This window comes from Hoplias malabaricus, chromosome 5 (genome assembly GCF_029633855.1).
Source record: "Hoplias malabaricus isolate fHopMal1 chromosome 5, fHopMal1.hap1, whole genome shotgun sequence".
Taxonomy (NCBI): Eukaryota; Metazoa; Chordata; class Actinopteri; order Characiformes; family Erythrinidae; genus Hoplias; species Hoplias malabaricus.
The window spans coordinates 59,438,649-59,465,398 of record NC_089804.1 but is presented as its reverse complement, the minus strand read 5'-3'; the positions used below and the strand labels follow the sequence as shown (position 1 = coordinate 59,465,398).

The 26,750-nt window shown below is 44.9% G+C and overlaps 1 protein-coding gene across 1 annotated transcript in view; it reads left to right on the top strand.

The window, feature by feature from the left end:
- The window catches only part of LOC136696555 (potassium voltage-gated channel subfamily A member 2-like), a 26,324-nt gene extending 6,084 nt beyond the window's left edge, over nucleotides 1–20,240 (top strand). Inside the window, exon 2 of the mRNA XM_066671054.1 lies at nucleotides 19,054–20,240. The gene's annotated coding sequence lies outside the window, so the exon portion shown is untranslated. The remainder of the gene's footprint in view (nucleotides 1–19,053) is intronic.
- The last annotated feature ends 6,510 nt before the right edge of the window (nucleotides 20,241–26,750 follow it).

Sequence of the window (26,750 nt, the reverse complement as noted above, 5' to 3'; positions counted from 1 at the left end):
TTCTATACGGCACCTTTTAGAGAAGGGTTCTATACGGTACCTTTTAGAGAAGGGGTTCTATACGCCACCATTTAGAGAAGAGGGTTCTATACGGCACCTTTTAGAGAAGGGTTCTATACGGCACCTTTTAGAGAAGGGTTCTATACGGCACCTTTTAGAGAAGAGGGTTCTATACGGCACCTATTAGAGACGGGGTTCTATACGGCACCTTTTAGAGAAGGGTTCTATACGGCACCTTTTAGAGAAGGGTTCTATACGGCACCTTTTAGAGAAGAGGGTTCTATACGGCACCTATTAGAGACGGGGTTCTATACGCCACCTTTTAGAGAAGGGGTTCTATACGGCTCCTTTTAGAGAAGAGGGTTCTATTCGGCACCTTTTAGAGAAGGGGTTCTATACGGCACCTTTTAGAGAAGAGGGTTCTATACGGCACCTATTAGAGAACGGGTTCTATACGCCACCTTTTAGAGAAGGGGTTTTATACGGCACCTTTTAGAGAAGAGGGTTCTATACGGCAACTTTTAGAGAAGGGGTTCTATACGGCACCTTTCAGAGAAGAGGGTTCTATACGGCAACTTTTAGAGAAGAGGGTTCTATACGGCAACTTTTAGAGAAGGGGTTCTATACGGCACCTTTTAGAGAAGGGTTCTATACGGCACCTTTTAGAGAAGGGGTTCTATATGGCACCTTTTAGAGAAGGGGTTCTATAAGGCACCTTTTAGTCAAGGGTCCTATAAGCCAACTTTTAGAGAAGGGGTTCTATACAGCACCTTTTAGAGAAGAGGGTTCTATACGCCACCTTTTAGAAATGGGGTTCTATACGCCACCTTTTAGAAAAGGGGTTCTATACGGTACCTTTTAGAGAAGGGGTTCTATACGGCACCTTTTAGAGAAGAGGGTTCTATACGGCACCTTTTAGAGAAGGGGTCTTATAAGCCACATTTTAGAGAAGGGGTTTTATACGCCACCTTTTAGAGAAGGGGTTCTATACAGCACCTTTTAGAGAAGAGGGTTCTATACACCACCTTTTAGAAATGGGGTTCTATACGGCACCTTTTAGAGAAGGGTTCTATACGGCACCTTTTAGAGAAGGGTTCTATACGGCACCTTTTAGAGAAGGGGTTCTATACGCCACCATTTAGAGAAGAGGGTTCTATACGGCACCTTTTAGAGAAGGGTTCTATACGGCACCTTTTAGAGAAGGGTTCTATACGGCACCTTTTAGAGAAGAGGGTTCTATACGGCACCTATTAGAGACGGGGTTCTATACGGCACCTTTTAGAGAAGGGTTCTATACGGCACCTTTTAGAGAAGGGTTCTATACGGCACCTTTTAGAGAAGAGGGTTCTATACGGCACCTATTAGAGACGGGGTTCTATACGCCACCTTTTAGAGAAGGGGTTCTATACGGCTCCTTTTAGAGAAGAGGGTTCTATTCGGCACCTTTTAGAGAAGGGGTTCTATACGGCACCTTTTAGAGAAGAGGGTTCTATACGGCACCTATTAGAGAACGGGTTCTATACGCCACCTTTTAGAGAAGGGGTTTTATACGGCACCTTTTAGAGAAGAGGGTTCTATACGGCAACTTTTAGAGAAGGGGTTCTATACGGCACCTTTCAGAGAAGAGGGTTCTATACGGCAACTTTTAGAGAAGAGGGTTCTATACGGCAACTTTTAGAGAAGGGGTTCTATACGGCACCTTTTAGAGAAGGGTTCTATACGGCACCTTTTAGAGAAGGGGTTCTATATGGCACCTTTTAGAGAAGGGGTTCTATACGGCACCTTTTAGTCAAGGGTCCTATAAGCCAACTTTTAGAGAAAGGGTTCTATACGCCACCATTTAGAGAAGGGGTTCTATATGGCAACTTTTAGAGAAGGGGTTCTATACGGCACCTTTTAGTCAAGGGTCCTATAAGCCAACTTTTAGAGAAGGGGTTCTATACAGCACCTTTTAGAGAAGAGGGTTCTATACGCCACCTTTTAGAAATGGGGTTCTATACGCCACCTTTTAGAAAAGGGGTTCTATACGGTACCTTTTAGAGAAGGGGTTCTATACGGCACCTTTTAGAGAAGAGGGTTCTATACGGCACCTTTTAGAGAAGGGGTCTTATAAGCCACATTTTAGAGAAGGGGTTTTATACGCCACCTTTTAGAGAAGGGGTTCTATACAGCACCTTTTAGAGAAGAGGGTTCTATACACCACCTTTTAGAAATGGGGTTCTATACGGCACCTTTTAGAGAAGGGGTTCTATACAGCACCTTTTAGAGAAGGGGTTTTATACGCCACCTTTTAAAGAAGAGGGTTCTATACGGCACCTTTTAGAGAAGGGGTTCTAAAAGCCACCTTTTAGAGAAGGGGTTCTATAAGCCACCTTTTAGCCAAGGGTTCTATAAGCCAACTTTTAGAGAAAGGGTTCTATACGGCACCTTTTAGAGAAGGGATTCTATACGGCACCTTTTAGAGAAGAGGGTTCTATACGGCACCTTTTAGAGAAAGGGTTCTATACGGCACCTTTTAGAGAAGGGATTCTATACGGCACCTTTTAGAGAAGAGGGTTCTATACGGCACCTTTTAGAGAAGAGGGTTTTATACGGCACCTTTTAGTCAAGGGTCCTATAAGCCAACTTTTAGAGAAGGGGTTCTATACAGCACCTTTTAGAGAAGGGGTTCTATACGGCACCTTTTAGAGAAGGGGTTCTATACGGCACCTTTTAGAGAAGAGGGTTCTATACGGCACCTTTTAGAGAAGGGGTCCTATAAGCCACATTTTAGAGAAGGGGTTCTATATGCCAACTTTTAGAGAAGGGGTTCTATACAGCACCTTTTAGAGAAGAGGGTTCTATACACCACCTTTTAGAAATGGGGTTCTATACGGCACCTTTTAGAGAAGGGGTTCTATACAGCACCTTTTAGAGAAGGGGTTCTAAAAGCCACCTTTTAGAGAAGGGGTTCTATAAGCCACTTTTTAGAGAAGGGTTCTATACGCCACCTTTTAGAGAAGAGGGTTCTATACGGCAACTTTTAGAGAAGGGGTTCTATTCGGCACCTTTTAGAGAAGGGGTTCTATACGGCACCTTTTAGAGAAGGGGTTCTATATGCCACCATTTAGAGAAGGGTTCTATCCGGCACCTTTTAGAGAAGGGGTTCTATACGGCACCTTTTAGAGAAGGGTTCTATGCGCCACCATTTAGAGAAAGGTTCTATACGGCACCTTTTAGAGAAGGGGTTCTATACAGCACCTTTTAGAGAAGGGGTTTTATACAGCACCTTTTAGAGAAGGGGTTTTATACGCCACCTTTTAGAGAAGAGGGTTCTATACGCCACCTTTTAGAGAAGAGGGTTCTATACGCCACCTTTTAGAAATGGGGTTCTATACGCCACCTTTTAGAAAAGGGGTTCTATACGCCACCTTTTAGAGAAGAGGGTTCTATACGGCACCTTTTAGAGAAGGGATCTTATACGGCACCTTTTAGAGAAGGGATCTTATAAGCCACATTTTAGAGAAGGGGTTTTATACGCCACCTTTTAGAGAAGGGGTTCTATACAGCACCTTTTAGAGAAGAGGGTTCTATACACCACCTTTTAGAAATGGGGTTCTATACGGCACCTTTTAGAGAAGGGGTTCTATACAGCACCTTTTAGAGAAGGGGTTTTATACGCCACCTTTTAAAGAAGAGGGTTCTATACGGCACCTTTTAGAAATGGGGTTCTATACGGCACCTTTTAGAGAAGGGGTTCTATACAGCACCTTTTAGAGAAGGGGTTTTATACGCCACCTTTCAGCGAAGAGGGTTCTATACGGCACCTTTTAGAGAAGGGGTTCTAAAAGCCACCTTTTAGAGAAGGGGTTCTATAAGCCACCTTTTAGCCAAGGGTTCTATAAGCCAACTTTTAGAGAAAGGGTTCTATACGGCACCTTTTAGAGAAGGGTTCTATACGGCACCTTTTAGAGAAGGGTTCTATACGGCACCTTTTAGAGAAGGGGTTCTATACGGCACCTTTTAGAGAAGAGGGTTCTATTCGGCACCTTTTAGAGAAGGGGTTCTATACGGCACCTTTTAGAGAAGTGGGTTCTATAAGGCACCTATTAGAGAACGGGTTCTATACGCCACCTTTTAGAGAAGGGGTTCTATACGGCACCTTTTAGAGAAGAGGGTTCTATACGGCAACTTTTAGAGAAGGGGTTCTATACGGCACCTTTCAGAGAAGAGGGTTCTATACGGCAACTTTTAGAGAAGAGGGTTCTATACGGCAACTTTTAGAGAAGGGGTTCTATACGGCACCTTTTAGAGAAGGGTTCTATACGGCACCTTTTAGAGAAGGGGTTCTATATGGCACCTTTTAGAGAAGGGGTTCTATACGGCACCTTTTAGTCAAGGGTCCTATAAGCCAACTTTTAGAGAAAGGGTTCTATACGCCACCATTTAGAGAAGGGGTTCTATATGGCACCTTTTAGAGAAGGGGTTCTATACGGCACCTTTTAGTCAAGGGTCCTATAAGCCAACTTTTAGAGAAGGGGTTCTATACAGCACCTTTTAGAGAAGGGGTTTTATACGCCACCTTTTAGAGAAGAGGGTTCTATACGGCACCTTTTAGAGAAGGGGTCTTATAAGCCACATTTTAGAGAAGGGGTTTTATACGCCACCTTTTAGAGAAGGGGTTCTATACAGCACCTTTTAGAGAAGAGGGTTCTATACACCACCTTTTAGAAATGGGGTTCTATACGGCACCTTTTAGAGAAGGGGTTCTATACAGCACCTTTTAGAGAAGGGGTTTTATACGCCACCTTTTAAAGAAGAGGGTTCTATACGGCACCTTTTAGAGAAGGGGTTCTAAAAGCCACCTTTTAGAGAAGGGGTTCTATACGGCACCTTTTAGAGAAGGGTTCTATACGGCACCTTTTAGAGAAGGGTTCTATACGGCACCTTTTAGAGAAGGGGTTCTATACGGCACCTTTTAGAGAAGAGGCTTCTATTCGGCACCTTTTAGAGAAGGGGTTCTATACGGCACCTTTTAGAGAAGAGGGTTCTATACGGCACCTTTTAGAGAAGGGGTTTTATAAGCCACCTTTTAGCCAAGGGTTCTATAAGCCAACTTTTAGAGAAAGGGTTCTATAAGGCACCTTTTAGAGAAGGGTTCTATACGGCACCTTTTAGAGAAGGGGTTCTATACGGCACCTTTTAGAGAAGGGTTCTATACGCAACCATTTAGAGAAAGGTTCTATACGGCACCTTTTAGAGAAGGGGTTCTATACAGCACCTTTTAGAGAAGGGGTTTTATACAGCACCTTTTAGAGAAGGGGTTTTATACGCCACCTTTTAGAGAAGAGGGTTCTATACGCCACCTTTTAGAGAAGAGGGTTCTATACGCAACCTTTTAGAAATGGGGTTCTATACGCCACCTTTTAGAAAAGGGGTTCTATACGGCACCTTTTAGAGAAGAGGGTTCTATACGGCACCTTTTAGAGAAGGGGTCTTATAAGCCACATTTTAGAGAAGGGGTTTTATACGCCACCTTTTAGAGAAGGGGTTCTATACAGCACCTTTTAGAGAAGAGGGTTCTATACACCACCTTTTAGAAATGGGGTTCTATACGGCACCTTTTAGAGAAGGGGTTCTATACAGCACCTTGTAGAGAAGGGGTTTTATACGCCACCTTTTAAAGAAGAGGGTTCTATACGGCACCTTTTAGAAATGGGGTTCTATACGGCACCTTTTAGAGAAGGGGTTCTATACAGCACCTTTTAGAGAAGGGGTTTTATACGCCACCTTTCAGAGAAGAGGGTTCTATACGGCACCTTTTAGAGAAGGGGTTCTAAAAGCTACCTTTTAGAGAAGGGGTTCTATAAGCCACCTTTTAGCCAAGGGTTCTATAAGCCAACTTTTAGAGAAAGGGTTCTATACGGCACCTTTTAGAGAAGGGGTTTTATAAGCCACCTTTTAGCCAAGGGTTCTATAAGCCAACTTTTAGAAAAAGGGTTCTATACGGCACCTTTTAGAGAAGGGTTCTATACGGCACCTTTTAGAGAAGGGATTCTATACGGCACCTTTTAGAGAAGAGGGTTCTATTTGGCACCTTTTAGAGAAGGGGTTCTATACGGCACCTTTTAGAGAAGAGGGTTCTATACGGCAACTTTTATAGAAGGGTTCTATAAGCCACCTTTTAGAGAAGGGGTTTTATACGGCACCTTTTAGAGAAGGGTTCTATACGGCACCTTTTAGAGAAGGGTTCTATACGGCACCTTTTAGAGAAGGGGTTCTATACGGCACCTTTTAGAGAAGGGTTCTATACGGCACCTTTTAGAGAAGGGGTTCTATACGGCACCTTTTAGAGAAGGGGTTCTGCACGGCACCTTTTAGAGAAGGGGTTCTATACGGCACCTTTTAGAGAAGGGGTTCTGCACGGCACCTTTTAGAGAATGGGTTCTATACGGCACCTTTTAGAGAAGAGGGTTCTATACGCCACCATTTAGAGAAGAGGGTTCTATACGGCACCTTTTAGAGAAGGGTTCTATACGGCACCTTTTAGAGAAGGGTTCTATACGGCACCTTTTAGAGAAGGGGTTCTATACGGCACCTTTTAGAGAAGGGTTCTATACGGCACCTTTTAGAGAAGGGGTTCTATACGGCACCTTTTAGAGAAGGGTTCTATACGGCACCTTTTAGAGAAGGGGTTCTATACGGCACCTTTTAGAGAAGGGGTTCTGCACGGCACCTTTTAGAGAAGGGGTTCTATACGGCACCTTTTAGAGAAGGGGTTCTGCACGGCACCTTTTAGAGAATGGGTTCTATACGGCACCTTTTAGAGAAGAGGGTTCTATACGCCACCATTTAGAGAAGAGGGTTCTATACGGCACCTTTTAGAGAAGGGTTCTATACGGCACCTTTTAGAGAAGGGTTCTATACGGCACCTTTTAGAGAAGGGGTTCTATACGCCACCATTTAGAGAAGAGGGTTCTATACGCCACCTTTTAGAGAAGGGTTCTATACGGCACCTTTTAGAGAAGGGTTCTATACGGCACCTTTTAGAGAAGAGGGTTCTATACGGCACCTATTAGAGACGGGGTTCTATACGGCACCTTTTAGAGAAGGGTTCTATACGGCACCTTTTAGAGAAGGGTTCTATACGGCACCTTTTAGAGAAGAGGGTTCTATACGGCACCTATTAGAGACGGGGTTCTATACGCCACCTTTTAGAGAAGGGGTTCTATACGGCTCCTTTTAGAGAAGAGGGTTCTATTCGGCACCTTTTAGAGAAGGGGTTCTATACGGCATCTTTTAGAGAAGAGGGTTCTATACGGCACCTATTAGAGAACGGGTTCTATACGCCACCTTTTAGAGAAGGGGTTTTATACGGCACCTTTTAGAGAAGAGGGTTCTATACGGCAACTTTTAGAGAAGGGGTTCTATACGGCACCTTTCAGAGAAGAGGGTTCTATACGGCAACTTTTAGAGAAGAGGGTTCTATACGGCAACTTTTAGAGAAGGGGTTCTATACGGCACCTTTTAGAGAAGGGTTCTATACGGCACCTTTTAGAGAAGGGGTTCTATATGGCACCTTTTAGAGAAGGGGTTCTATACGGCACCTTTTAGTCAAGGGTCCTATAAGCCAACTTTTAGAGAAGGGGTTCTATACAGCACCTTTTAGAGAAGAGGGTTCTATACGCCACCTTTTAGAAATGGGGTTCTATACGCCACCTTTTAGAAAAGGGGTTCTATACGGTACCTTTTAGAGAAGGGGTTCTATACGGCACCTTTTAGAGAAGAGGGTTCTATACGGCACCTTTTAGAGAAGGGGTCTTATAAGCCACATTTTAGAGAAGGGGTTTTATACGCCACCTTTTAGAGAAGGGGTTCTATACAGCACCTTTTAGAGAAGAGGGTTCTATACACCACCTTTTAGAAATGGGGTTCTATACGGCACCTTTTAGAGAAGGGTTCTATACGGCACCTTTTAGAGAAGGGTTCTATACGGCACCTTTTAGAGAAGGGGTTCTATACGCCACCATTTAGAGAAGAGGGTTCTATACGGCACCTTTTAGAGAAGGGTTCTATACGGCACCTTTTAGAGAAGGGTTCTATACGGCACCTTTTAGAGAAGAGGGTTCTATACGGCACCTATTAGAGACGGGGTTCTATACGGCACCTTTTAGAGAAGGGTTCTATACGGCACCTTTTAGAGAAGGGTTCTATACGGCACCTTTTAGAGAAGAGGGTTCTATACGGCACCTATTAGAGACGGGGTTCTATACGCCACCTTTTAGAGAAGGGGTTCTATACGGCTCCTTTTAGAGAAGAGGGTTCTATTCGGCACCTTTTAGAGAAGGGGTTCTATACGGCACCTTTTAGAGAAGAGGGTTCTATACGGCACCTATTAGAGAACGGGTTCTATACGCCACCTTTTAGAGAAGGGGTTTTATACGGCACCTTTTAGAGAAGAGGGTTCTATACGGCAACTTTTAGAGAAGGGGTTCTATACGGCACCTTTCAGAGAAGAGGGTTCTATACGGCAACTTTTAGAGAAGAGGGTTCTATACGGCAACTTTTAGAGAAGGGGTTCTATACGGCACCTTTTAGAGAAGGGTTCTATACGGCACCTTTTAGAGAAGGGGTTCTATATGGCACCTTTTAGAGAAGGGGTTCTATACGGCACCTTTTAGTCAAGGGTCCTATAAGCCAACTTTTAGAGAAAGGGTTCTATACGCCACCATTTAGAGAAGGGGTTCTATATGGCAACTTTTAGAGAAGGGGTTCTATACGGCACCTTTTAGTCAAGGGTCCTATAAGCCAACTTTTAGAGAAGGGGTTCTATACAGCACCTTTTAGAGAAGAGGGTTCTATACGCCACCTTTTAGAAATGGGGTTCTATACGCCACCTTTTAGAAAAGGGGTTCTATACGGTACCTTTTAGAGAAGGGGTTCTATACGGCACCTTTTAGAGAAGAGGGTTCTATACGGCACCTTTTAGAGAAGGGGTCTTATAAGCCACATTTTAGAGAAGGGGTTTTATACGCCACCTTTTAGAGAAGTGGTTCTATACAGCACCTTTTAGAGAAGAGGGTTCTATACACCACCTTTTAGAAATGGGGTTCTATACGGCACCTTTTAGAGAAGGGGTTCTATTCAGCACCTTTTAGAGAAGGAGTTTTATACGCCACCTTTTAAAGAAGAGGGTTCTATACGGCACCTTTTAGAGAAGGGGTTCTAAAAGCCACCTTTTAGAGAAGGGGTTCTATAAGCCACCTTTTAGCCAAGGGTTCTATAAGCCAACTTTTAGAGAAAGGGTTCTATACGGCACCTTTTAGAGAAGGGATTCTATACGGCACCTTTTAGAGAAGAGGGTTCTATACGGCACCTTTTAGAGAAGAGGGTTTTATACGGCACCTTTTAGTCAAGGGTCCTATAAGCCAACTTTTAGAGAAGGGGTTCTATACGGCACCTTTTAGAGAAGGGGTTCTATACGGCACCTTTTAGAGAAGGGGTTCTATACAGCACCTTTTAGAGAAGGGGTTCTATACAGCACCTTTTAGAGAAGGGGTTCTATACGGCACCTTTTAGAGAAGGGGTTCTATACGGCACCTTTTAGAGAAGAGGGTTCTATACGGCACCTTTTAGAGAAGGGGTCCTATAAGCCACATTTTAGAGAAGGGGTTCTATATGCCAACTTTTAGAGAAGGGGTTCTATACAGCACCTTTTAGAGAAGAGGGTTCTATACACCACCTTTTAGAAATGGGGTTCTATACGGCACCTTTTAGAGAAGGGGTTCTATACAGCACCTTTTAGAGAAGGGGTTTTATACGCCACCTTTTAGAGAAGAGGGTTCTATACGGCACCTTTTAGAGAAGGGGTTCTAAAAGCCACCTTTTAGAGAAGGGGTTCTATAAGCCACTTTTTAGAGAAGGGTTCTATACACCACCTTTTAGAGAAGAGGGTTCTATACGGCAACTTTTAGAGAAGGGGTTCTATTCGGCACCTTTTAGAGAAGGGGTTCTATACGGCACCTTTTAGAGAAGGGGTTCTATATGCCACCATTTAGAGAAGGGTTCTATCCGGCACCTTTTAGAGAAGGGGTTCTATACGGCACCTTTTAGAGAAGGGTTCTATGCGCCACCATTTAGAGAAAGGTTCTATACGGCAACTTTTAGAGAAGGGGTTCTATACAGCACCTTTTAGAGAAGGGGTTTTATACAGCACCTTTTAGAGAAGGGGTTTTATACGCCACCTTTTAGAGAAGAGGGTTCTATACGCCACCTTTTAGAGAAGAGGGTTCTATACGCCACCTTTTAGAAATGGGGTTCTATACGCCACCTTTTAGAAAAGGGGTTCTATACGCCACCTTTTAGAGAAGAGGGTTCTATACGGCACCTTTTAGAGAAGGGATCTTATACGGCACCTTTTAGAGAAGGGATCTTATAAGCCACATTTTAGAGAAGGGGTTTTATACGCCACCTTTTAGAGAAGGGGTTCTATACAGCACCTTTTAGAGAAGAGGGTTCTATACACCACCTTTTAGAAATGGGGTTCTATACGGCACCTTTTAGAGAAGGGGTTCTATACAGCACCTTTTAGAGAAGGGGTTTTATACGCCACCTTTTAAAGAAGAGGGTTCTATACGGCACCTTTTAGAAATGGGGTTCTATACGGCACCTTTTAGAGAAGGGGTTCTATACAGCACCTTTTAGAGAAGGGGTTTTATACGCCACCTTTCAGCGAAGAGGGTTCTATACGGCACCTTTTAGAGAAGGGGTTCTAAAAGCCACCTTTTAGAGAAGGGGTTCTATAAGCCACCTTTTAGCCAAGGGTTCTATAAGCCAACTTTTAGAGAAAGGGTTCTATACGGCACCTTTTAGAGAAGGGTTCTATACGGCACCTTTTAGAGAAGGGTTCTATACGGCACCTTTTAGAGGAGGGGTTCTATACGGCACCTTTTAGAGAAGAGGGTTCTATTCGGCACCTTTTAGAGAAGGGGTTCTATACGGCACCTTTTAGAGAAGTGGGTTCTATAAGGCACCTATTAGAGAACGGGTTCTATACGCCACCTTTTAGAGAAGGGGTTCTATACGGCACCTTTTAGAGAAGAGGGTTCTATACGGCAACTTTTAGAGAAGGGGTTCTATACGGCACCTTTCAGAGAAGAGGGTTCTATACGGCAACTTTTAGAGAAGAGGGTTCTATACGGCAACTTTTAGAGAAGGGGTTCTATACGGCACCTTTTAGAGAAGGGTTCTATACGGCACCTTTTAGAGAAGGGGTTCTATATGGCACCTTTTAGAGAAGGGGTTCTATACGGCACCTTTTAGTCAAGGGTCCTATAAGCCAACTTTTAGAGAAAGGGTTCTATACGCCACCATTTAGAGAAGGGGTTCTATATGGCACCTTTTAGAGAAGGGGTTCTATACGGCACCTTTTAGTCAAGGGTCCTATAAGCCAACTTTTAGAGAAGGGGTTCTATACAGCACCTTTTAGAGAAGGGGTTTTATACGCCACCTTTTAGAGAAGAGGGTTCTATACGCCACCTTTTAGAAATGGGGTTCTATACGCCACCTTTTAGAAAAGGGGTTCTATACGGTACCTTTTAGAGAAGGGGTTCTATACGGCACCTTTTAGAGAAGAGGGTTCTATACGGCACCTTTTAGAGAAGGGGTCTTATAAGCCACATTTTAGAAGGGGTTTTATACGCCACCTTTTAGAGAAGGGGTTCTATACAGCACCTTTTAGAGAAGAGGGTTCTATACACCACCTTTTAGAAATGGGGTTCTATACGGCACCTTTTAGAGAAGAGGGTTCTATACGGCACCTTTTAGAGAAGGGGTTTTATAAGCCACCTTTTAGCCAAGGGTTCTATAAGCCAACTTTTAGAGAAAGGGTTCTATAAGGCACCTTTTAGAGAAGGGTTCTATACGGCACCTTTTAGAGAAGGGGTTCTATACGGCACCTTTTAGAGAAGGGTTCTATACGCAACCATTTAGAGAAAGGTTCTATACGGCACCTTTTAGAGAAGGGGTTCTATACAGCACCTTTTAGAGAAGGGGTTTTATACAACACCTTTTAGAGAAGGGGTTTTATACGCCACCTTTTAGAGAAGAGGGTTCTATACGCCACCTTTTAGAGAAGAGGGTTCTATACGCCACCTTTTAGAAATGGGGTTCTATACGCCACCTTTTAGAAAAGGGGTTCTATAAGGCACCTTTTAGAGAAGAGGGTTCTATACGGCACCTTTTAGAGAAGGGGTCTTATAAGCCACATTTTAGAGAAGGGGTTTTATACGCCACCTTTTAGAGAAGGGGTTCTATACAGCACCTTTTAGAGAAGAGGGTTCTATACACCACCTTTTAGAAATGGGGTTCTATACGGCACCTTTTAGAGAAGGGGTTCTATACAGCACCTTTTAGAGAAGGGGTTTTATACGCCACCTTTTAAAGAAGAGGGTTCTATACGGCACCTTTTAGAAATGGGGTTCTATACGGCACCTTTTAGAGAAGGGGTTCTATACAGCACCTTTTAGAGAAGGGGTTTTATACGCCACCTTTCAGAGAAGAGGGTTCTATACGGCACCTTTTAGAGAAGGGGTTCTAAAAGCTACCTTTTAGAGAAGGGGTTCTATAAGCCACCTTTTAGCCAAGGGTTCTATAAGCCAACTTTTAGAGAAAGGGTTCTATACGGCACCTTTTAGAGAAGGGGTTTTATAAGCCACCTTTTAGCCAAGGGTTCTATAAGCCAACTTTTAGAAAAAGGGTTCTATACGGCACCTTTTAGAGAAGGGTTCTATACGGCACCTTTTAGAGAAGGGATTCTATACGGCACCTTTTAGAGAAGAGGGTTCTATTTGGCACCTTTTAGAGAAGGGGTTCTATACGGCACCTTTTAGAGAAGAGGGTTCTATACGGCAACTTTTATAGAAGGGTTCTATAAGCCACCTTTTAGAGAAGGGGTTTTATACGGCACCTTTTAGTCAAGGGTCCTATAAGCCAACTTTTAGAGAAGGGGTTCTATACGGAACCTTTTAGAGAAGGGGTTCTATACGGCACCTTTTAGAGAAGGGGTTCTATACGGCACCTTTTAGAGAAGGGGTTCTATACAGCACCTTTTAGAGAAGGGGTTTTATACGCCACCTTTTAGAGAAGAGGGTTCTATACGCCACCTTTTAGAGAAGAGGGTTCTATACGCCACCTTTTAGAAATGGGGTTCTATACGCCACCTTTTAGAAAAGGGGTTCTATACGGCACCTTTTAGAGAAGGGGTTCTATACGGCACCTTTTAGAGAAGAGGGTTCTATACGGCACCTTTTAGAGAAGGGGTCTTATAAGCCACATTTTAGTGAAGGGGTTTTATACGCCACCTTTTAGAGAAGGGGTTCTATACAGCACCTTTTAGAGAAGAGGGTTCTATACACCACCTTTTAGAAATGGGGTTCTATACGGCACCTTTTAGAGAAGGGGTTCTATACAGCACCTTTTAGAGAAGGGGTTTTATACGCCACCTTTTAAAGAAGAGGGTTCTATACGGCACCTTTTAGAAATGGGGTTCTATACGGCACCTTTTAGAGAAGGGGTTCTATACAGCACCTTTTAGAGAAGGGGTTTTATACGCCACCTTTCAGAGAAGAGGGTTCTATACGGCACCTTTTAGAGAAGGGGTTCTAAAAGCCACCTTTTAGAGAAGGGGTTCTATAAGCCACCTTTTAGCCAAGGGTTCTATAAGCCAACTTTTAGAGAAAGGGTTCTATACGGCACCTTTTAGAGAAGGGTTCTATACGGCACCTTTTAGAGAAGGGTTCTATACGGCACCTTTTAGAGAAGGGGTTCTATACGGCACCTTTTAGAGAAGAGGGTTCTATTCGGCACCTTTTAGAGAAGGGGTTCTATACGGCACCTTTTAGAGAAGAGGGTTCTATACGGCACCTTTTAGAGAAGGGGTTTTATAAGCCACCTTTTAGCCAAGGGTTCTATAAGCCAACTTTTAGAGAAAGGGTTCTATACGGCACCTTTTAGAGAAGGGTTCTATACGGCACCTTTTAGAGAAGGGATTCTATACGGCACCTTTTAGAGAAGAGGGTTCTATTTGGCACCTTTTAGAGAAGGGGTTCTATACGGCACCTTTTAGAGAAGAGGGTTCTATACGGCAACTTTTAGAGAAGGGTTCTAAAAGCCACCTTTTAGAGAAGGGGTCTTATACGGCACCTTTTAGTCAAGGGTCCTATAAGCCAACTTTTAGAGAAGGGGTTCTATACGGCACCTTTTAGAGAAGGGGTTCTATACGGCACCTTTTAGAGAAGGGGTTCTATACGGCACCTTTTAGAGAAGGGGTTCTATACAGCATCTTTTAGAGAAGGGGTTCTATACAGCATCTTTTAGAGAAGGGGTTCTATACAGCACCTTTTAGAGAAGAGGGTTCTATACGCCACCTTTTAGAAATGGGGTTCTATACGGCAACTTTTAGAGAAGGGGTTCTATACGGCAACTTTTAGAGAAGGGGTTCTATATGCCACCATTTAGAGAAGGGTTCTATCCGGCACCTTTTAGAGAAGGGGTTCTATAAGCCACCTTTTATAGAAGGGGTTCTATAAGCCACCTTTTAGAGAAGGGGTTCTACACGGCACCTTTTAGAGAAGAGGGTTCTATAAGCCACCTTTTAGAGAAGGGGTTCTATAAGCCACCTTTTAGAGAAGAGGGTTCTATACGGCACCTTTTAGAGAAGGGGTTCTAAAAGCCACCTTTTAGAGAAGGGGTTCTATAAGCCAACTTTTAGAGAAAGGGTTCTATACAGCACCTTTTAGAGAAGGGTTCTATAAGCCACTTTTTAGAGAAGGGTTCTATACGGCACCCTTTAAAGAAGAGGGTTCTATACGGCACCTTTTAGAGAAGGGTTTCTATACGGTACCTTTTAGAGAAGGGGTTCTATACGGCACCTTTTAGAGAAGGGGTTCTATACGGTACCTTTTAGAGAAGGGGTTCTATACGGCACCTTTTAGAGAAGAGGGTTCTATACGTCACCTTTTAGAGAAGGGGTTCTATACGGTACCTTTTAGAGAAGGGGTTCTATAAGCCACCTTTTAGAGAAGGGGTTCTATAAGCCACCTTTTAGAGAAGGGGTTCTACACGGCACATTTTAGAGAAGGGGTTCTATAAGCCACCTTTTAGAGAAGGGGTTCTACACGGCACATTTTAGAGAAGGGTTCTATAAGCCACCTTTTAGAGAAGGGGTTCTACACGGCACATTTTAGAGAAGGGTTCTATAAGCCACTTTTTAGAGAAGGGTTCTACACGGCACCTTTTAGAGAAGAGGGTTCTATACGGCACCTTTTAGAGAAGGGGTTCTATACGGCACCTTTTAGAGGAGGGGTTCTATAAGCCACCTTTTATAGAAGGGGTTCTATAAGCCACCTTTTAGAGAAGGGGTTCTACACGGCACCTTTTAGAGAAGAGGGTTCTATAAGCCACCTTTTAGAGAAGGGGTTCTATAAGCCACCTTTTAGAGAAGAGGGTTCTATACGGCACCTTTTAGAGAAGGGGTTCTAAAAGCCACCTTTTAGAGAAGGGGTTCTATAAGCCACCTTTTAGCCAAGGGTTCTATAAGCCAACTTTTAGAGAAAGGGTTCTATACGGCACCTTTTAGAGAAGGGTTCTATAAGCCACTTTTTAGAGAAGGGTTCTATACGGCACCTTTTAGAGAAGAGGGTTCTATACGGCACCTTTTAGAGAAGGGGTTCTATACGGTACCTTTTAGAGAAGGGGTTCTATACGGCACCTTTTAGAGAAGGGGTTCTATACGGCACCTTTTAGAGAAGAGGGTTCTATACGGCACCTTTTAGAGAAGGGGTTCTATACGGTACCTTTTAGAGAAGGGGTTCTATAAGCCACCTTTTAGAGAAGGGGTTCTATAAGCCACCTTTTAGAGAAGGGGTTCTACACGGCACATTTTAGAGAAGGGTTCTATAAGCCACCTTTTAGAGAAGGGGTTCTACACGGCATGTTTTAGAGAAGGGTTCTATTAGGGACTAAAACTATTATTATTTTGTAACAAGCCCGTGGTCCATCATTGACCCAATAACATCATAACATTCACCCAGTCGTCCCTCATCCCCACTTCCCCCTATCATCTTAAAGTAACACTAGGTAAGATTTGGTATTTTTGCTCCTGACCTCCCCCTACAGAGTGTAATTCAGTTTTTTTTATTTCACACTAGGGTGTGGGGTGGTTTCCTACCCTCCTCCAGAAGTGGCATAGTGCAATTTCTGCTGAGCACAGCGTAGAACAACAGAGGCTCTATTGTCCATGTTACAGCTCAGTGCAGAATCACAGTGATTTTGAAGCTGTAATTTTAAGGTAAAAATATGACCTACTGTTGCTTTAACTCTGTTCGACCAGAGAGACAGAGGACGATAGGCTCTATACCCACACCTCTGACCACGCAGGAGAGGAGTGTTTAGGTGGTATTTACTCTGCACCTGTGTGTGTGTGTGTGAGAGAGAGAGAGAGAGTGTGTGTGTGTGTCTATGTTTATTGTGCACCTGTGTGTGTGTGTTTATTGTGAACCTGTGTGTTTGTCTGTGTGTGTGTGTGTGTGTGTTTTAAACAGCCCCTAACACTCATTAAAGATGATAATAAAGGTGTGATTTGGTGTTGTTTACTGTTTTGGTTGGTGTTTGGTGTTGTTTACATCCTGCTGCTGCTGCTGCTGCTGCTGTGTGTGTGTGTGTGTGTGCGCGTGCTGGGTTAGAGATGACTCAGACGTCTTCTTGCTGCTGCTTGTCTTTTCTCAGGAGACACAGTGATAATGAAGAAGGCTGTGGTTCTTAAAGGGCCTTTACCCTGCCTCTCCTCTGTAGTTTCTCTGAGAGGTGATTTTGAGCCATGGTGTGTGTGTGTGTGTGTGTGTGTGTGTGTGTGTGTGTGTGTGTGTGTGTGTGTGTGTGTTTTCCAGTATTAACATTTTAAGCCTTAAGAAACAGAAAATCAATCTGTGGGGTGTTTACACATTATTAAACAGCAGGTGGCGCTGTTACAATATTTTTTCCTGCATTTCCAGTTTACTGTGAATCCACTGTGACCTCCACTGTCTACAGTGTCTCTATGGTGTGATGATGATGATGGAGGACACCCACCGTCCACTGTCCCCCACCGTCGACTGCCCCCCATCGTCTACTGTCCCCCACCGTTTACTGTCACCCACCTCTACTGTACCCCACCGTCCACTGTCCACCACTGTCCACTGTCCCCCACCACCTACTGTCCCCCACCATCCACTGTACCCCACCGTCCACTGTCCACCACTGTCCACTGTCCCCCACCACCTACTGTCCCCCACCTCTACTGTACCCCACTGTCCACCACCGTCCACTGTCCCTCACCGTCTACTGTCCCCCACCTGTACTGTACCCCACCATCCACTGCCCCCCACCGTCCACTGTCCCCCACCTCTACTGTACCCCAGTGTCCACCACCATCCACTGTCCCTCACCGTCTACTGTCCCCCACCTGTACTGTACCTCACCATCCACTGCCCCCCACTGACCACTGTCTCTCACCGTCTACTGTCCCCCATCATCTACTGCCCCCACCTGTACTGTACCCCACCGTCCACTGTCCCCCACCGTCCACTGCCCCCCACTGACCACTGTCCCTCACCGTCTACTGTCCCCCATTGTCTACTGCCCCCACCTGTACTGTACCCCACCGTCCACTGTCCCCCACCGTCCACTGTCCTCCACCATCTACTGTCCCCCACCATCCATTGTCCCCCACTGTCCACTGTTCCCCACCGTCCACTGTCCCCCATCGTCTACTGTACGCCACCGTCTACTGTCCCCCACCTCTACTGTACCCCACCCTCCACTGCCTCCCACTGTCCACTGTCCCCCACGTCTACTGTCCTCACTTTCTGTGAGGGGCTTTTAGAGGAGGACGTCTGCTTCCATTCACCTCCACTGTCCACTGCTCTGTTTCACAACATTGTAGAAATGTATAAAACTGGGTGGACTTCCCCTCTGAAGCCAGCAGCTCTGGTGTATGATGCACTGAGCTGAGAGACGGGTGTGTGTTCAGAGCTGAAACTGGGCCACACTGCGCTTCTCCCGGAGAATTAGAGCCTCCTTCTGCATCACTGCGTTCCCTCGACCTGCTTTAGGACCAGGGTCCGATTACACAGCTCCTATACAGCGCTGATATCCAGCTCTCCTCACACCCTCAGGGGCACTTTCAGACTCTGAGGGTCCGCTGTTCTTTTCTTTATCCACCAAAGAAATTGCAACCAGGTCACTTTCAGCCTCTCTGCTTTTCCACCTGTAGCCTTCAGGGTGGTCCCTGGTGTTTCAGGGGGGTTCTGCAGTGCAAGGTCAATGTTTATTTATTTTTAACTTTAATTTTTATTTATATTTTTAGGAGTGAATGTGTGTTGTACATAGTTGTGTTGGAGCTGGGTCTGTGCTGGAGACAGATTTAAAACACAGTAACACAAAACTACTCCAACAAGACGTTTCTGAACAGGAAGCTGCCCACTACAGGCTCCCTACTCATCTGTTCCCCTCCTCCACCAGGTGAATCAGTTCCTGGTTCTGGAAGCGGGTTCTTGTTTAGTGGCTCTTCTCTCGTGGTTCAGAGCGAGTCGAGTAGGGACTAAACCGTGGCGTGTAAACCTTGCAGAGCGCTGATCGTCCAGAGAGAGTCGTCACTCTACGCCACGCAACGCAGACGACCAGCACCAACTCTCCATCTGTAAAATCTTCAGCTGCAGCAGAGATCACGTTTGTTTTTATCCGACTCACGACGGCAGCTCGTAAAATGACGCCGTGGTCTTTTGAAGAGGTTCAAACGCTCCTTGGATCGGTGGCCGACGAAAGAATCCAGCGAGAGCTGGACGCTGCAACAAGGAAGGAACAAACTCTACTGATCTGTCTGAACAACTGTCTTTATGCCTCATTCCCTGAATTATGGGGCATTTTGACAGCTTAGCATCATATTAACAGTTGTTAGCATTAGCATTGTCAGTTAGATTAGCCTCGTAGACTCAGCACGTGTCTGTGTTTTCACCTCTGTTCTCTCTCTCTCTGCAGGGACACAGGTGTGAGGATGAGGACGAAGGCCTGATGGAGGATCTGCTGGACTGCTTTCTCTGTGTATTTCTGCTGGAGGTGCCTTTAAGCCCCATCCAGTCTCACTCTGTCTCAGCCTCTGCCTTGGCTTTAACGCACCATTTGCCTTTCTGCGTGAAAACCTCTCGTTTTAGTAGTTCCACCTTCTCCGTCCACAAATCACTGGTGCTCTGGAGGCATTTCAGTTCTGCTCTGACATTGTCAACATTATCCTGTACTCAGCATCATACAATGAGTAGTGGGTGTGGCTGGATGCCCCTATAAGGAGCTGTGGGAGTGGCTGGATGCCCCTATAAGGAGCTGTAGATGTGGCTGGATGCCCCTAAAAGGAGCTGTGGGTGTGGCTGGATGCCCCTAAAAGGAGCTGTGGGTGTGGCTGGATGCCCCTATAAGGAGCTGTGGGTGTGGCTGGATGCCCCTATAAGGAGCTGTGGGTGTGGCTGGATGCCCCTATAAGGAGCTGTAGATGTGGCTGGATGCCCCTAAAAGGAACTGTGGGTGTGGCTGGATGCCCCTAAAAGGAGCTGTGGGTGTGGCTGGATGCCCCTATAAGGAACTGTGGGTGTGGCTGGATGCCCCTATAAGGAGCTGTGGGTGTGGCTGGATCCCCCTATATGGAGCTGTGGGTGTGGCTGGATGCCCCGATAAGGAGCTGTGGGTGTGGCTGGATGCCCCTATAAGGAGCTGTGGGTGTGGCTGGATGCCCCTATAAGGAGCTGTGGGTGTGGCTGGATGCCCCTATAAGGAGCTGTGGGTGTGGCTGGATACCCCTATAAGGAGCTGTGGGTGTGGCTGAATTCCTCTGTGACAGAAAAATCTCTGCAGTTGTATCCTGTTGGGAAAAAGACATGCTTCCAAAATCCTTACACCCAGAACTCCTTATATGGGTGTGACACCCTCTATAGAAGAAACATGTGACCGGATGTGGGCGTGGCTTATCAGGTCTGAATCCACAATGTTGAAATTCATATTTTGCACCAAACCGCACCACTGTAAGACACTCCTTTAGTTTAGCAGTACAAAGAGTCTCCACAAGGGGGCACTCAAGTAGCGTTTGGCGCTTTGCATCAATGACACTGTGTCCTTGTTTTGGCTGATTTTATTTTGGTAAAAAAAAAGCTTTAAGAGTCATCAATACGCCCAGATTGTCCAGGAAGTCCAGCTCAAACCTGTTTTTTTTTTTTTTTTTTTTTTTTTTTTTTTTATTAAAGATTTTGAAATGAACCATCTCTCTCTAATTCTGTTTCCTGTTTCGCTGATCTGAACTTCCTTTCAACATTTGTTTTTCCTTTTTCTTTTTCTAAAGTAGCAGCTTCTCTTCTTCTTCTTCTCCATGTGTTTCTCTACACGAAGATCGTTTCTATGTGCCACTGCACTTTGTAACACATCTGAAGGGTTACACTGCAAAAAAATCTCAGATTCAGTGAAATCATCATGAACTGATCTCAAATGTTTTATTGTTCTGAGACTGAGAGGAAGAATTTATGAGATTGTTTTCCTTATTTCTGGGTCTCACATAAACACGGGTCCAGCGCTGTGATTGGACAGACTCAGACGAGGGGGCGAGGCCAATCTTAAGTCTCTGCACTTGACGTCAGAAGCGGAGCAGAATCAGAACGACTCGCTTTACCCCGTGTTTCTGACCTAAGGGCAATTTAACTAACGTCTGAGGAAATCTCTCACCGTGAAGCTGCTGCTGTAGAGTTGCATTGTGGGAGAAACTGAGTGTTTCTGGACTTCCTCGTTGATCTGTGTTCGTCCGACTGTGGACCGATCAGTCGTTGGGCTCTGTGTCGATGTGAAGTGCACATCAGGCGTAGGTTTGACACAGAAGCATGCACTGGGCAGGTCACAGAGAACTGACTGGGGGGTCTTGTTTCATAGTGTGTGCATTGGTGGACTCCAGATTCACACTTTAATTTGAATGGAACAAGGCTTTCTTCATAATTTGTCGCCATTAAAACAAGTAAAACTGTTCAGAAACAGGTGAATATTCTGATAACTTCTCAGAACAATCTCAGAACCAGGAAAACTAGACAAACTGATTTGATCAAAGATGTTTCTCTGAAGAGATTTTGCTAAGAGCTAAGAGTTAAGAGGGAGTTTTTGCAGAGACTGGGAATAGATCTCTCTCTTTATCTCCATGAGCACCAGCCCTTTGTAACTGGAGAAGTGTGTGTTAGTGATGGGTGTGTGCGGGTGTGTGCGTGTGTGTGTGTGTGTGTGTGTGTGTGTGTGTGTGTGTGTGTGTGTGTGTGTGTGTGTGTTTGCTGCTATTACTGTGTGAAGCTCACTGAAGTGCTCCTTCGTGCCCTGGCCTTTCTGCTCCGCTGGAAACAGGACCCAGCGGCTAACGCTAGTTACGCTAGCTCCATCAGTTTTCATGTGCTGTCGGGATGTGATGTCGTCTTTGACGTGGCTCTGTATTAAACTGATATAAAACAAACAGATATAACCTCAGCTTGGTCTCTGACTGTTTTTGTGAACTCCGTCGCTGCTTTATTGTTTAAAACCTTATTGTCTCAGATATATCTCAGGAGATTTAATGGACACAAAGGAGTCCATTGTGATACTTTACTGAGATCTCACCACCAAAACTCAGAAACCCAGAGGCAACAAGTGAAATTCTGCAATACTCCAGGAGAGTGAGCTACTGTGTGAACTGCAGTAAAATCAGGACTGTGTTCATTCTCCTGACTCCAGTGCTGTCTCTGAACTGAACTGTACTCTGTAAATATCAACACATTCAGAATCTGACGCCTGCAGTTCGCTCCAGAAAAGTGGAGACGGAGTTTATAGAATGTTCCAGTTCCTCATTTAGAAGAGTCCACTGTAAACAGGAGAATGTCAAAGAGATAAAAGGAGCGTCCACCAAAGTGGAGTCCATCAGCCTCTGCAGAGGAGAAGGGGCGTGGTCACTGCTCAGAGAGGGGGCGTGGCCTCCAGTCAGTGAGAGGGCGTGGTCACCACTCAGAAGGCACCGCTCAGCAAGGGGACATGGCCTTCACCTGTGGTCATCATTCTGCAATGGAGTCTAAATCACAGAGAGTGGGCGTGGTCACCATTCACAGAGGGGGCGTGGTTACCAATTTGCATTGAACTCTCTTACCTTCTCCTGTCAGCACCACTGTGGGAGACTCAGGAATTCTTAGAAATATCAGTCCAGGTCGGACAAGGTCGGACACCACTGCTGAATGAGCCTGACCTTCTAGCCCTCAGACAGCTCTGCAGGAGAAACACTCATCACACTGTGATTAATACAGACACATGGAGGTGGGAGGTGTTCAGAAACATTTGTGTACTTTATGCAGAAACACAGCTGAGTATCATTAGTTTTTCATTGGGTTTTCATTAGTCGTCAGTTATAATCATCAAATCAAAAGAAATAAACACTTGAAAATCATCAGTCTGTGTGTGTAATGAATGAATATAATACACAAGTTTCACTTTTTAAATGGAATTACTGAAATAAATCTAAAAAATAAACTTTTTCATGAGATTCTAATTTTATGACCAGGACCTGTATATTACCACACATCATAATGGATGTCTATTATAAACAAAGCAATTCTTCCATTTTAATCTCACAACACGGTTTATTTAAACAACAATGTAAATAAATGTGAAGAGGAATGATTCTTCAGAGTTGCATTTTTCAGCAGTGATCTGTTTCTGACGACCTTCAGGTGTGTGCTTAGAAACGAGTGAAGAAGAAAAGGAGCCAGAGAGGTGAAAGAGTTTAGTGTGTGTGTGTGTGTGAGAGAGAGAGAGTGAAGGAGAAAGAAGTGGGGCAAGAAAGAGAGGAAAGCAGGGGAAGTTAGAGACAGGGGAAAAAGGGAGAAAAAGACTGAGAGAGAAAGGTATGGAGAGGGAATGAAAGAAAGTGAGAGGAGAGGCCCGAAAACACACAGAGAGAAAAAGAGAGAGTAAGAAGCGACTGTGTCTTTTAAGGTGGAGCGGTGTGTGTGAGTAAGAAGCTACTGTATATTTTAAGATGGAGTGGTGTGTGTGAGTAAGAAGCGACTGTGTCTTTTAAGGTGGAGCGGTGTGTGTGAGTAAGAAGCGACTGTATCTTTTAAGGTGGAGTGGTGTGTGTGAGTAAGAAGCGACTGTATCTTTTAAGGTGGAGCGGTGTGTGTGAGTAAGAAGCGACTGTATCTTTTAAGGTGGAGCGGTGTGTGTGAGTAAGAAGCGACTGTATCTTTTAAGGTGGAGCGGTGTGTGTGAGTAAGAAGCGACTGTATCTTTTAAGGTGGAGCGGTGTGTGTGTGAGTAAGAAGCGACTGTATCTTTTAAGGTGGAGTGGTGTGTGTGAGTAAGAAGTGACTGTATCTTTTAAGATGGAGTGGTGTGTGTGAGTAAGAAGCGACTGTATCTTTTAAGATGGAGCGGTGTGTGTGAGTAAGAAGCGACTGTATCTTTTAAGGTGGAGCGGTGTGTGTGAGTAAGAAGCGACTGTATCTTTTAAGGTGGAGCGGTGTGTGTGAGTAAGAAGCGACTGTATCTTTTAAGGTGGAGCGGTGTGTGTGAGTAAGAAGCGACTGTATCTTTTAAGGTGGAGTGGTGTGTGTGAGTAAGAAGCGACTGTGTCTTTTAATGTGGAGCGGTGTGTGTGAGTAAGAAGCGACTGTGTCTTTTAAGGTGGAGCGGTGTGTGTGAGTAAGAAGCGACTGTATCTTTTAAAGCGGAGCGGTGCGTGTGAGTAAGAAGTGACTGTATCTTTTAATGTGGAGCGGTGTGTGTGAGTAAGAAGCGACTATCTTTTAAGGTGGAGCGGTGTGTGAGTAAGAAGCGACTGTATCTTTTAAGGTGGAACGGTGTGTGTGAGTAAGAAGCGACTATCTTTTAAGGTGGAGCGGTGTGTGTGAGTAAGAAGCGACTGTGTCTTTTAATGTGGAGCGGTGTGTGTGAGTAAGAAGTGACTATCTTTTAAGGTGGAGCGGTGTGTGTGAGTAAGAAGCGACTGTATCTTTTAAGCTGGAGCGGTGCGTGTGAGTAAAAAGCGACTGGTGGAGCGGTGTGTGTGAGTAAGAAGCGACTGTTTCTTTTAAGGTGGAGCGGTGTGTGTGTAGTAAGAAGCGACTGGTGGAGCGGTGTTCGCGAGTAAGAAGCGACTGTTTCTTTTAAGGTGGAGCGGTGTGTGTGAGTAAGAAGCGACTGTATCTTTTAAGGTGGAGCGGTGTGTGTGAGTAAGAAGCGACTGTGTCTTTTAAGGTGGAGCGGTGTGTGTGAGTAAGAAGCGACTATCTTTTAAGGTGGAGCGGTGTGTGTGAGTAAGAAGCGACTGTATCTTTTAAGGTGGAGCGGTGCGTGTGAGTAAACAGCGACTGGTGGAGCGGTGTGTGTGAGTAAGAAGCGACTGTTTCTTTTAAGGTGGAGCGGTGTGCGTGAGTAAGAAGCGACTGTGTCTTTTAAGGTGGAGCGGTGTGTGTAGTAAGAAGCGACTGGTGGAGCGGTGTGTGTGAGTAAGAAGCGACTGTGTCTTTTAAGGTGGAGCGGTGTGTGTGAGTAAGAAGCGACTGTGTCTTTTAAGGTGGAGCGGTGTGTGTGAGTAAGAAGCGACTGTGTCTTTTAATGTGGAGCGGTGTGTGTGAGTAAGTAGCGACTGTATCTTTTAATGTGGAGCGGTGTGTGTGAGTAAGTAGCGACTGTGTTTTTTAAGGTGGAGCGGTGTGCGTGAGTAAGAAGCGACTGTGTCTTTTAAGGTGGAGCGGTGTGTGTGAGTAAGACGCGACTATCTTTTAAGGCGGAGCGGTGCGTGTGAGTAAGAAGCGACTGTATCTTTTAAGGCGGAGCCGTGTGTGTGAGTAAGTAGTGACTGTGTCTTTTAAGGTGGAGCGGTATGTGTGAGTAAGAAGAGACTGTATATTTTAAGGTGGAGCGGTGCGTGTGAGTAAGAAGCGACTGGTGGAGCGGTGTGTGTGAGTAAGAAGCGACTGTTTCTTTTAAAGTGGATCAGTGTGTGTGAGTAAGAAGCGACTGTGTCTTTTAAGGAGGAGCGGTGTGTGTGAGTAAGAAGCGACTGTATCTTCTAAGGCGGAGCGGTGTGTGTGAGTAAGAAGCGACTGTATCTTTTAAGGTGGAGCGGTGCGTGTGAGTAAGAAGCGACTGGTGGAGCGGTGTGTGTGAGTAAGAAGCGACGGTGTCTTTTAAGGTGGAGCGGTGTGTGTGCGTAAGAAGCGACTGTATCTTTTAAGGTGGAGCAGTGTGTGAGTAAGAAGCGACTGTGTCTTTTAATATGGAACGGAGTGTGTGAGTAAGAAGCGACTGTGTCTTTTAAGGTGGAGCGGTGTGTGTGAGTAAGAAGCGACTGTATCTTTTAACGTGGATCGGTGTGTGAGTAAGAAGCGACTATCTTTTAAGGGGGAGCGGTGTGTGTGAGTAAGAAGCGACTGTGTCTTTTAAGGTGGAGCGGTGTGTGTGAGTAAGAAGCGACTATCTTTTAAGGTGGAGCGGTGTGTGTGAGTAAGAAGCGACTGTATCTTATAAGGTGGAGCGGTGTGTGTGAGTAAGAAGCGACTGGTGGAGCGGTTTGTGTGAGTAAGAAGCGACGGTGTCTTTTAATGTGGAGCGGTGTGTGTGAGTAAGAAGCGACTGTATCTTTTAAGGTGGAGCGGTGTGTGAGTAAGAAGCGACTGTGTCTTTTAAGATGGAACGGTGTGTGTGAGTAAGAAGCGACTGTGTCTTTTAACGTGGATCGGTGTGTGAGTAAGAAGCGACTGTATCTTTTAAGGCGGAGCGGTGCGTGTGAGTAAGAAGCGACTATCTTTTAAGGTGGAGCGGTGTGTGTGAGTAAGAAGCGACTGTGTCTTTTAATGTGGAGCGGTGTGTGTAGTAAGAAGTGACTGTGTCTTTTAAGGCGGAGCGGTGGGTGTGAGTAAGAAGCGACTGTATCTTTTAAGGCGGAGCGGTGCGTGTGAGTAAGAAGCGACTATCTTTTAAGGTGGAACGGTGTGTGTCAGTTAGAAGCGACTGTATCTTTTAAGGTGGAGCGGTGTGTGTGAGTAAGAAGCGACTGTATCTTGTTGGTGTCTGAAGTGTAAATTGTCTGTAAGTGTTTATTCACTGTGTGAATTCCCACAGAAACTCATGTGTAACTCGAGCTGTTTAGTTTTGTAGCACTTTCCCTCTGCGTTTACTTTCATGCAGTTAGCGCTCTCCTGAATTTAGAGTCAGTTCCACCTTAAGTAATGTAACTGTAACAGCAACAATAAGTCAGTGTTACCCCCCTATGGAGCAGGAATAGAGCAACATCCTCATCTCGGTTGGTGCTTTTCAGCGTTTGGAGTCTCTCCGTTGTCTAAAAACCTCCAGATGGCGTTTCTCTGCCGTGAGCAGAGAGAGAGAAAGACTAGCACCGGACCCAGACACTTTGTTTTTTTACCCATTTACAGACACTGGGGCTTCGGAAACACATTAGATTGATTTCCAGCACAAACAACATATAAACATTTGATATAAGTTTAATAACATCACTAACAAACTCTTCTTACAGAAAGACAAATGTAGGACATTACACTGTACATTAAACACAGGACATGACAGAAATACAACGGCAGCCTCATCCTCTGTAAGACATTTTTACTGGACATAGTTAAATATAGTGATGTACTGAGGAAGAGGCCTTTTTTAAAAGGTGTTTCTCAGTGAAATTAATA